Raw genomic sequence first — 12,129 nt, forward strand, 5'->3', positions numbered from 1 at the left:
AAACCAATCAACACATAAGCAAACAAGCTTGCCTTCTTGCAGGCTAGGTTGGCTGGAGGACTTAATCCACTCTCACTCTCACTCCTCTTGTGAGTCCCCCTACCCTCCCCCCCCTCCCCACCCTCCCCCCCCACCCTCCCCCCCTCACCCTCCCACCCTCCCCCCCTCACCCTCCCACCCTCCCCCCCTCACCCTCCCCCCCTCCCCCTCTCCCCCACCCCCCGCTGTGTTTCCTGCTCGTGACAATGAAGGTGTCACTGCTGCTCACGCTAAAGGACAGGTTCACGTGCCTGCTGCACGCCCTCTGCGGTGCCCTGGTCACTGACCACTGCTCTTCCTCGACGCGCCTTCCGTGGTGACACCGTCTGCTGGGTTTCCTCCTGCCTCTCCTCCATGGACCTCTCCTCCGGCTCCTCCAACTTTCTGGAATGCTGGTGCTCTTCCTACTTTTCCTGGGTGCTCTCTAATCATACTGCCTACCCTCCTTGGGAGATGTCACCCATCCCCTTGTCCTCAACACCCAACGCAAATGACACCCAAATCTACATTTGATCCCAATTTCTATCCAAATCGCCATACCTAAATACATATGCTATTTCCTGAACACCCCTCCTTGGCTATTAGTGGGCTGAAATAGGCCACTTTTATTCTATCATTAGAAGGCAGTTTGATTTGAAGGACCAAAATGAAGCTGACAAGGGCCAAAATGAAACAGATTTCCCAGGAAGCTCAATGGTAAAGAGTCTGCCTCCGATGCAGGACACACAGGAAATTTGAGTTTGATCTCTGGGTCAGGAAGGTCCCAGGGATGCGTGACATGACAACCCACTCCAGTATTCTTTCCTGGAAGATTTCATGGACAGAGGAGCCTGGTGGGCTACAATCCATGGAGGGGTCATGAAGAGTCAGACATGACTGAGTGAAGAGTCAGACACGACTGACTGACTGAGCACGGAAAATGAGATGCAAAAAAATTTATGACAGATGAAAAGCTGACTTGAGGATCATATATCATTGCTAAATTTAAAAACCACAATTTTTTTTTCAGAAAACATTGGGTTAGGTTAAAAAAAAAAAAAAAAGCAAACCACTGTGGGCAATAGCTAAATCAGCAAATGGTAAAATATATATATATATAGTTTATAGATTAATAAAAAATCAAAAAGATTTGATTAAAGTTTATGTATATAAAAATTTGGCATGTTAAAAAAAAAAAAAAAAAGTGGACCTAAAAGGAAACTTGCCATAGAAAAAACTATGATCTATAAAAATTTGACAGTGATGAAGAAAAAGAGGTTGAAAAGTCATGTCTTCCTTATGAAAGGGACATGAGAAAGATTTTATCCTGATGGAAATATTGGTAAGATGAAAATGAAAGTAGAAACCAGTGGAAACAGTTGTAATATGCTGCAGAGAAAGTGGATCAAGGAATTAAATTGCCTCCATGGCATTCAGAGAATTCATCAGTGTTGACATCATCCTAACAGAGGTGTTTACATTCCAGAACAAAACCCAGCAGGGTCTAAATATACAAGAGCTGAAAACGATGAAGTCAAAAATGTCCCACACTCCCTCATGGGCACTTCAAACCCCACAGTTTCCAAACAGGACTCTCTTTTCCTCCCCCACTTACATCCCACATCATTTCTTCTCCCTCACTCCACTCCCCGCCCTCTCACCGTATCTGATCACATCCTGCTTTTTCTGGCTCCTAAAGGAAAAGGAAAGGAAAATGAAGTTGCTCAGTCGTGTCTGACTCTTTGCAACCCCAAGGACTATAGCCAACCAGGCTCCTCGGTCCACGAGATTCTCCAGGCAAGAGTACTGGAATAGGTTGCCATTTCCTTCTCCAGGGCATCTTCCTAACCCAGGGAACAAACCTGGGTCTCCCGAATTGCAGGCGGATGCTTTGCCATCTGAGCCGCCAGGAAAGCTTTCTTGCTCCTAAATGTCCCTCGATGGGTTCCCATCACTCATCCCCACTATGATTCCTGCTATGGAAGCCACAGCACTTGAGCGCGGCAGCCTCTTAACTGGTCCTCCTGGTTTCTGAGACTATGGTAAACCACTCCCACTCACTGGACGGAGGGAGAGCTTTCTGAATCTCTCATCTGATCACACATTCGTCACAGGTTCCCTCTGCCTCGTGCCTGGCACGCAGGGGCCCTCATGGGTTTCTACATCTCCATCCTCAACCCCGCATCCACTGGTCAATGACGGCTGTCTCTGTGTCCTGACCTGCCATCTTCTCTCTGATGCAAGAGCAGTTCACGTTATTCCCGTAGACCTCAAATCCAGCTGCCCTCATCCAAACCCAAGAATCGCTGTGCCTGTGAATTCCTACATGTCCTTCAAGAATGACATTCCAGTTGCTTGTTTTCTTGTCCAATAAATCATAAAGTTCTCGGGGGAGAATCATGCCTCATTCACCACTGTATTCTTAGTACAGAGTACAGTGGCCTATGTGTAATAGGAGCCCTCTCTATGTGTTTGTCAAACAGAAGGATGGATCATATTTAATCTTCACAACAATCCTGCACAGCAGGCATTACTACCTTTATTGAAGGAAGCACAAAGAAGTCAGGCAACTTGTCCAAGTTTCCACGGAAAGTAAACAGCAGTTAAGGTTAAACCTATAACAGTTTAACCATAAAGTGTACATTCTTTTTATTCCATCATGTACTGTCTCTGTTACAAATTGGGTCTGGTTCCAAATAGGAAAAGGAGTACGTCAAGGCTGTATATTGTCACCCTACTTATTTAACTTATATGCAGAGTACATCATGAGAAATGCCGGGCTGGATGAAGCACAAGCTGGAATCAAGATTGCCAGGAGAAATATCAATAACCTCAGATATGCAGATGACACCACCTTTATGGCAGAAAGTGAAGAACTTTCTGAAAGAGGGGAGTGAAAAAGCTGGCTTAAAATTCAACATTCAGAAAACTAAGATCATGGCATATGGTCCCATCACTATTTCCCATATGGCAAATAGATGGAGAAACAATGGAAACAGTGAGAGACTTTTTCTTCGGCTCCAAAATCACTACAGATGGTGACTGCAGCCATGAAATCAAAAGATGCATGCTCATTGGAAGAAAAGCTATGACCAACCTAAACAGCATATTAAAAAACAGAGACATTACTTTGCCGACAAAGGTCTAAGTCAAAGCTACAGTTTTTCTAGTAGTCACGTATGGATGTTAGAGTTGGACTCTGAAGAAAGCTGAGCACCAAAGAATTGATGCTTTTGAACTGTGGTATTGCAGAAGACTCTTGACAGTCCCTTGACTGCAAGGAGATCCAACCAGTCCATCCTAAAGGAAATCAGTCCTGACTATACATGTGAAGGACTGATGCTGAAGCTGAAGCTCCAATACTTTGGCCACCTGATGCAAAGAACTGACTCACTGGAAAAGATCCTGATGCTGGGAAAGATTGAAGGCTGGAGGAGAAGGGGACGACAGAGTATGAGATGGTTGGATGGCATCACTGACATGATGGACGTGAATTTGAGAAAGCTCCGGGAGTTGGTGATGGACAGGGAAGCCTGGAGTGCTGCAGTCAAGGGGTCACAAAGATTCAGACACGACTGAGTGACTGAACTGACTGAGTGTCTTTGAATTAGATGCAAACAAAATATAGATACGGAGACAATTCCTACAGATATGGTGTTGAGAGTCAACAGGAGAGCAATGCATTGAAAAATGACAGTGTAGGGCTTCCCTGGTGGCCCAGTGGTAAAGAATCCACTTGCCAGTGTTGGAGACACGAGTTCGATCTCTGGTCCGGGAAGATTCCACATACCACAGAACCCGTGTGCCACAACTACTGAGCCTGTGCTTTAGAGCCCGTGCTCCACAAGAGAAGCCACTGCCATGCGAAGCCCACGAGCAACAACTGCAGAGAGCCATCACTGAGCCCCAGCTCTCGAAACTTGAGACAGTCTGCACAGCAACGAGGACCCAGCGCAGCCAAGTAAGCAAGTGAAATTACTAAAAATAAATGAAAATGCAGTTGCAGGCGCGTGGATAATGGGTACATACAGGAAACAGACTGGCCACGGGGAAAGGGGAGGTTAGGAAAGACTGGGAGGAGGGATATGCCAACTAGGGTTTAAAGGATGACTAAGAGCTTGACTGGCAAAGCTGGGAAGCAAATCCTTAGGCAGATGTAGAAAATGAGTTTTCTCATATACCAGTTGCTGCATCATAATAAGCTTAAGAAATTAATATGCCCTCCGAGTGTTGTTTAGATGACAAAGCACTGAATGCCAGCATTTTGACATTTCAAAATACTGAAGTGATTAAATGTGTAAGAGTAAGTGCCAGCGAAGGTGATTTCTCAGAAGTGTCGGGCACAATGCTGGAAGCCGCTTTCCTGGACACTGCCAGGGTCCTCGGGCAGGCTGTTATGAACACATTTCTTCGTGTCGTGTACTTCGTCAACCTATTCTGCTGTGTTCTAAGTGCTAATTAAAATTGTACACTGCCTGCCAAAGGAAAAGTGCTTATATTAAAACAATAAGAGTCTAAATTAAATGGCTCCAAACAGCCTGATTCCAAGTTGACGTACGGTTCTTACCCCACCCCAGAACTGTTGGGGGGAGAGGGGTAAGACTCAGACATAACATTTACTAGTGTTCTTTCTGATATTTATAATTATTCAAAATAATCTAGAGCTTTAATGTTCCAAAGAGCAACCTCCAAGCTGTCATCCCATTTTATTCTTTCAATAGACTGAAAGATTTGGGGCTTGGAGGTGAAATGTAATATTCTCTATGTAAAGAATACATTGCTTATCATTAAATTGCCCCTGTGATTCTCTGACAAATACCTAATCCTTTGCCTTCTAGCCAAAAAAAACAAAACACATCTTTAAGAAATGTTTGTTCTGTAAACATACTGAGATAAATCCTCAGAAAAAAAGATGTCAGAGATCTCTTCAAGAAGATTAGAGATCCCAAAGGAACATTTCATGCAAAGATGGGCTCGATAAAGACAGAAATGGTATGGGCCTAACAGAAGCAGAAGATATTAAGAAGAGGTGGCAAGAACACACAGAAGAACTGTACAAAAAAGATCTTCATGACCCAGATAATCACGATGGTGTGATCACTGACCTAGAGCCAGACATCCTGGAATGTGAAGAATTTGTTCAGTACGAACAAAGCTAGTGGAGGTGATGGAATTCCAATGGAGCTATTTCAAATCCTGAAAGATGATGCTGTGAAAGTGCTGCACTCAATATGCCAGCAAATTTGGAAAACTCAGCAGTGGCCACAGGACTGGAAAAGGTCAGTTTTCATTCCAATCCCAAAGAAAGGCAATGCCAAAAAATGCTAAACTGCTAACTGCTAAGTCACTTTAGTCGTGTCCGACTCTGTGCGACCCCACAGACGGCAGCCCAACAGGCTCCCCCGTCCCTGGGATTCTCCAGGCAAGAATACTGGAGTGGGCTGCCATTTCCTTCTCCAATGCATGAAAGTGAAAAGTGAAAGTGAAGTCACTCAGTCGTGTCCGACTCTTAGCGACCCCATAGCCCACTAGGCTCCTCCATCCATGGGATTTTCCAGGCAAGAGTAAAAATGCTCAAAATACCACACAATTGCACTCATCTCACATGCTAGTAAAGTAATGCTCAAAATTCTTCAGGCTTCAGCAATACATGAACCGTGAACTTCCAGATGTTCAACCTGGTTTTAGAAAATGCAGAGGAACCAGAGACCAAATTCCCAACATCCGAAGGATCATGGAAAAAGCAAGAGAGTTCCAGAAAAACATCTATTTCTGCTTTATTGACTATGCCAAAGCCTTTGACTGTGTGGATCACAATAAACTGTGGAAAATTCTGAAAGAGATGGGAATCCCAGACCACTTGACCTGCCTCTTGAGAAATTTGTATGCAGGTCAGGAAGCAACAGTTAGAACTGGACATGGAACAGACTGGTTCCAAATAGGAAAAGGAGTACATCGAGGTTGTATATTGTCACCCTGCTTATTTAACTTACATGCAGAGTACATCATGAGAAATGCTGGGCTAGAAGAAGCACAAGCTGGAATAAAGATTGCCGGGAGAAATATCAATAATCTCAGCTATGCAGATGACACCACCCTTATGGCAGAAAGTGAAGAGGAACTAAAAAGCCTCTTGATGAAGGTGAGAGAGGAGAGTGAAAAAGTTGGCGTAAAACTCAATATTCAGAAAACGAAGATCATGGCATCTGGTCCCAACAGTTCATGGGAAATAGATGGGGAAACAGTGGAAACAGTGTCAGACTTTATTTTTTTGGGCTCCAAAATCACTACAGATGGTGACTGCAGCCATGAAATTAAAAGACGCTTACTCCTTGGAAGGAAAGTTATGACCAACCTAGATAGCATATTGAAAAGCAGAGACATTACTTTGCTAACAAAGGTCCGTCTAGTCAAGGCTATGGTTTTTCCTGTGCTCATGTATGGATATGAGAGATGGACTGTGAAGAAAGCTGAGTGCCGAAGAATTGATGCTTTTGAACTGTGGTGTTGGAGAAGACTCTTGAGAGTCCCTTGGACTGCAAGGAGATCCAACCAGTTCATTCTGAAGGAGATCAGCCCTGGGATTTCTTTGGAAGGAATGATGCTAAAGCTGAAACTCCAGTACTTTGGCCACCTCATGCGAAGAGTTCACTCATTGGAAAAGACTCTGATGCTGGGAGGGATTGGGGGCAGGAGGAGAAGGGGACGACAGAAGATGAGATGGCTGGATGGCATCACTGACTCAATGGACGTGAGTCTGAGTGAACTTCAGGAGTTGGTGATGGACAGGGAGGCCTGGTGTGTTGCAATTCATGGGGTCGCAGAGTCGGACATGACTGAGCGACTGAACTGAACTGAAAAGTTAACCAGGTATGAGACTTGGACTTTGAGAATAAGACTTGTTGTTGTTGTTCAGGGGCTAAATCAAGTCCCACTGTTTGCGATCCCACGGACTGTAGCACACCAGGCTCCTCTGTCCTCCACTATTTCCCGGAATAAAACTTAATACATAGTAAAGGGGGGCTGCCCCGATGGGTCAGTGGTAAAGAATCCACCTGCAATACAGGAGACTCGGGTTCGATCCCTGAGTCGGGAGGACCCCCTGAAAGAGGAAATGGCAACCCACTCCATTACTCTTGCCTAGAGAATCCCATGGACAGAGGAGCCTGGTTTAGCTCTGGAAACAAACTCAGTCTTGAACCTCTACTCAAACCCTGCATCTTCCTGCCTTGCTCCCTCTGCCCACACTGTTCCATCTCCCTGTTAAGGCCTTTTTAGCCACCTCCCTCTGCCCCGTTTTCCACCTGACAGACACATCTTGCCGGTGAAGTCGCTCAATCGTGTCCGACTCTTTGCGACCCTTTGGACTGTAGCCCACCAGGTTCCTCCATCCATGGGATTTGCCAGGCAAGAATACTGGAGTGGGTTGCTGTTTCCTTCTCCAGGAGATCTTCCTGACCCAGAGGTTGAACTAGGGTCTCCAGCATTGCAGGTAGACTCTTTACCAGCTGAGCCACCAGGGCATCTTCCAAGACCTGTTCAAAAGCCACTTGCTTCTAAACTGTCCTGCCTGCCCCGCCCCCCCCACCCCCCCGCCCAGCGGAATTATTCCATCTCCCCTCTGAACTACCACAGCACTTCAGTCATCCCTCTACAGTGATACTTACCACGTGTGTGTGTGTGCTTAGTTGCTTCAGCCTTTTTTCTCTTTGCAACACTATGGTCTGTAGCTCAACAGGCTCCTCTGTCCATGGGATTCTCCAGGCAAGAATACTGGAGGGGGTTGCCATACCCTCCTCTAAGGGATCTTCCCGACCCAGGGATCAAACCAGTGTTCCCTGCATTGCAGAGGATTCTTTACTTACTGAGCCACTGTGGCTCAGCCATCAGGGAAGCCCTGATACTTATCATACTGCAATATAATTACTTGCAGACAGGAAATACATGTCATTTGTCTTTGTTACTCTTGGGTTCTGTATAGTAACCGACATCAAACACACTCAACGAATGTTTGCTGGATAGGAAATGCTGAAGTCTGTGGATTAAAGGTAAGCAACTTAAGATAAGCATTATAATTTAGAATAGGGAACTTGACTTCATCAGAAGAAAAATAACATTACAAGCTTTATGCTAAGTCGACATTTAACTTCAACCTAAAATACCCCCAAGAGTATTCATACTTAAAACCTCCTAAGTCTAAAACTGAAAGGAAACTTCAAGAAAATATAGCCCATCCTCTGCTATCAGGTTAAGACCCAGAGCTCATCCCAAGGACTAGTAATGTCTTCAGACTCAGTGAAGCTTTTCCAGCCTACTGCCATCACTTGATGTTAGATTGTAGAATCTTGTCCCATCCTTGTACTAAGTCACTTCAGTCATGTCTGACCCTTTGCAACGCTATGGACTGCAGCCTGCCAGGCTCCTCTGTCCATAGGATTCTCCAGAAAAGAATACCGGAGTGGGTTGCTAAGCCCTCCTCCAGAGAATTGTCCCAACCCAGGGATCGAACCTGTGTCTCTTACGTCTCCTGCATTTGCAGGCAGGTTGTTTACCTGGGAAGCCAATGGGGAAGCCAGATTGTAAAGTCTGTGCTGTGCTTAGTCACTCAGTCATGTCTAACTCTTTGTGAGCCCATGGACTGTAGCCTACCAGGCTCCTCTGTCCATGGGGATTCTCTAGGCGAGAATACTAGAGTGGTTGCCATGCACTCCTCCAAGGGATCGTCCCAATCCAGGGATTGAACCCAGGTCTCCCACGTTGCAGGCGGATTCTTTACCATCTGAACCATCAGGAAAGCCTTTGTAAGGTCTACTTCCAAATAAAGATGCCACCCACTCTGGTACAGAAGCAAAACAGATTGTTTTGAGAAAACCATCAGCTAGCTAGCAATAAATGCTTGCATGGATGAATCCACCTGTGTGTTTATGTAAGTCCCTTAAGAATCAACGGACACTGCCTATCTGAAAGTTTAGTTTAAAAATTACAGATTCTGAAAAAAAGAAAACCACTCCTAATATATTGTTTTTAAAAATACAACTTAACAATCCCCACAAATACAAAGAAAATGATTTGCTTTCAAGGGAGAAGCCAATTATACTACTCTCTATAAAACAGAACATTGTCTATAAAATACCAGTGAAGAGACCATATCGTACCAATTAGGCTTTCTCTATGGAACATTATTACAATGTAAGAAGGAAATAAACGGCCGAAGATTTAGAGTGAATATTAAGTTGCCCAAACTCACCAGAATCAACTTATTTTTGAACCTGTAATTACTTAGTACAAGAATGATTTTATTGTCTGCACTAAGATAAACTGGAAACTATGAAAGAGAATAATAAGCTTGTAAAAATAAACTCAGATTGCATGAAACTGAACAATACCTAGAAAAAGGATATCTAGCTAACCATGTCAGATCATAAACTCCAGAATGATACATATTAAAACTGAATAAAATAATAAAAATAGCTTGCAGGACTAGAAATGAATTTTTATTTGTATATTGTGTTACTACAGAGCTAAGAAAAGGTCAGAGTTAAAGTCAAGAGATGATAAATAATGATCAACATCTGATTTAGCTTGTTTCCTTAGCAATCAGATATTTATGTGTGAATTACCCCTGCCACATTTGTAACCCCAGCACATATCTGTCACTGGTGGGCACAGGCACAAGGCAGTGTGAATTAATATTAGTATCACCTTAGGCAAAGCATAATTAAGAGGATGAAACTGTCCCAAGGAAGTAATGCTCAATGCCCAAGAAAGTAAAGCCACAAGACACGTTTTCTTTTTATTGCTGTTTTTAAGAACTAGCTATAATAATGTTTTTCTCCATGAAACTGTACACCTAAGCTAAGGTACTTATTAAGCGTTCATATGGAAGATAAGGAGGTAAAAGTTGTGCAGTATTTGAAATTGATACTAAATTAGAAAAATATCGGAAACCAAAAAAGGATTTTACATATAAACGTAAATTTAGAATATTGAAAAGGAGATTACGACAGATGCTTATAAAAAAGCAATTTGAAAATTCAAGGCCTTAAACTCATACAAATTTCTAAAGCCTGGATAGCAAAAACCCTTTTAAAAAAGGATTATTTTGAAACTCTATTATTTTGGTATCAAAGACCAAAAAGAGATAAATACTTGGGTTTGCACAAGAAGAGGCAAAATTTAAATAATGTTAGTAAGAAACAAGGGGTACATTCACTTCTAACTATATCAGAAACAAAGAGGAGAAATGGAAAAAAATATTAGAGTGGAAATACTGATTCATGAGCAGAAGGGAAACTAATTACAAGGGCAGGACTGCATGATCACAGCCGAAGGGAACTTAAAAGGGCATGAAGTAAAGAGAAAGTGCCTCAGTTACTCTGATCCAAGAGAGCTCAACTAGAGACACTAAAAGAAAAATTGACCTGAATAGCATGTGAGGTCTTCTGACTACCAACTACGACTCAGTAACTGGCCAGAAGAAGCAATAAATAACTCACCACCAGGGAATAATGGAAACAGACAATAAAAACAAAAAAATTCTGAAAGGCAAAATCCAAAAGGGCTACCAACATGAACTAAGAGATACATGAAATCTTCTCTGCTGCATGATTCCTAAAATTAAAACCTTTGGTAGCTAGAATCCATTCTAATGAAGGATTTTGACAGTTATCAACGGTTCAGTCTGCAAATGGATTCTTGTTAATTAACTGACTAAATGATTAAAACCACTCTAAACACGACACATCTGTTTTTTTAATCGGGATAATGAAAAATGAACAATGTTTTTCTCCTCAAAGAGAGAACTCTGGACTGCACAGTTTGCTAAGCCATCACTATAGTCTCTCCCATCAGTATTTCAGAATTTTCCAGAAATTTAAAATTTCATATGAAACAAACCTTATAACTGATCATGAATAAAAGGTCTCATTAGCCAATATAATATGGGTTTATGTTCATACACTTTTATTACATAAACAGAACCTACTTTTAGGTCTTCAGAACAGAGTATCTTTTATGAAGCATCTCTTGTAACAAAATACAGTTTTCAGTAGGTACTGTTTAAAATGGTTTGAGTCCTATATTCTTGTGCCAGAGAAAAGCTTTTAGAAATAAGATTTTGCTCATGACCATTTTAGTTAAGTTGTAACAGGTACATTAGAATCAAAGGCACAGCATTCAATTTGTGTTACATCTTCCAGAAACAAGCTGAGTTGATGTTCTTTAGAGATTCATGGAGTAAAGCCCAGACAGGATAAAACATAACAAGCGTCAGTCCAAAAATGATTACTGAAGAAGGGAAATATTATTACTGAAACTCAGAGATTCAATAAACTCACATAAATTTACTGCAAAGGCTTGCTCTGGGGCCCATAGTATATTTTATTTCTTTAGAACATCAGTTGCAAAGCTGCTCGGATTTTTTAAAAACATCAATTCATACATTTTTTCTCAGAAAGAAAATGGCAGATGAATTAACTTCAGCATTACATTTTGTGAATTAGATCCATGGTATTTATGGTTTAGAGAATAGAAGTCATGTATTGCCGAAACCAATTTTCAATTGGGAAATGCAGAATTCTTTTCAACTGTACTCTATTCATTGGAGAAGGAAATGGCAACCCACTCCAGTGTTCTTGCCTGGAGAATCCCATGGACGGGGGAGCCTGTGGGCTGCCGTCTATGGGGTCGCACAGAGTCAGACACGACTGAAGTGACTTAGCAGCAGTACTCTATTTGGTGGTTGAATCTATACTACCAAAATGAATGTTACAGCAGTAATCATCTCAAATACTGGGTTGGGCCAAAAAGTTTGTTTGGGTTTTTCGTAAGATGTTTATAACCCAAACGAACTTTTTGGCCAAACCAGTACCTCTTCAGTTGCTGTTCAATGCCACCTTCAAGCGGTATTCTTAGACTTACGTGTGCACAGGTCCAGTATAGGAAATTTACAAAAGTCCTGGGGTTAGGACTGGAAAGGTCAGTGGGAACCATCAGTTCTCACACACAGGGATGAAGAACTGATGCTTACATCATGAAGGGACATTAAAGATAACACACCTTTGATGTGCTATCAACAAAGTTGTGTGCCTACATGCTCAATCTCTAAGTCGT

This window comes from Bos grunniens, chromosome 6 (assembly GCF_055505025.1).
Source record: "Bos grunniens cultivar Pamir isolate PY7600 chromosome 6, Bosgru_T2T1.0, whole genome shotgun sequence".
NCBI lineage: Eukaryota > Metazoa > Chordata > Mammalia > Artiodactyla > Bovidae > Bos > Bos grunniens.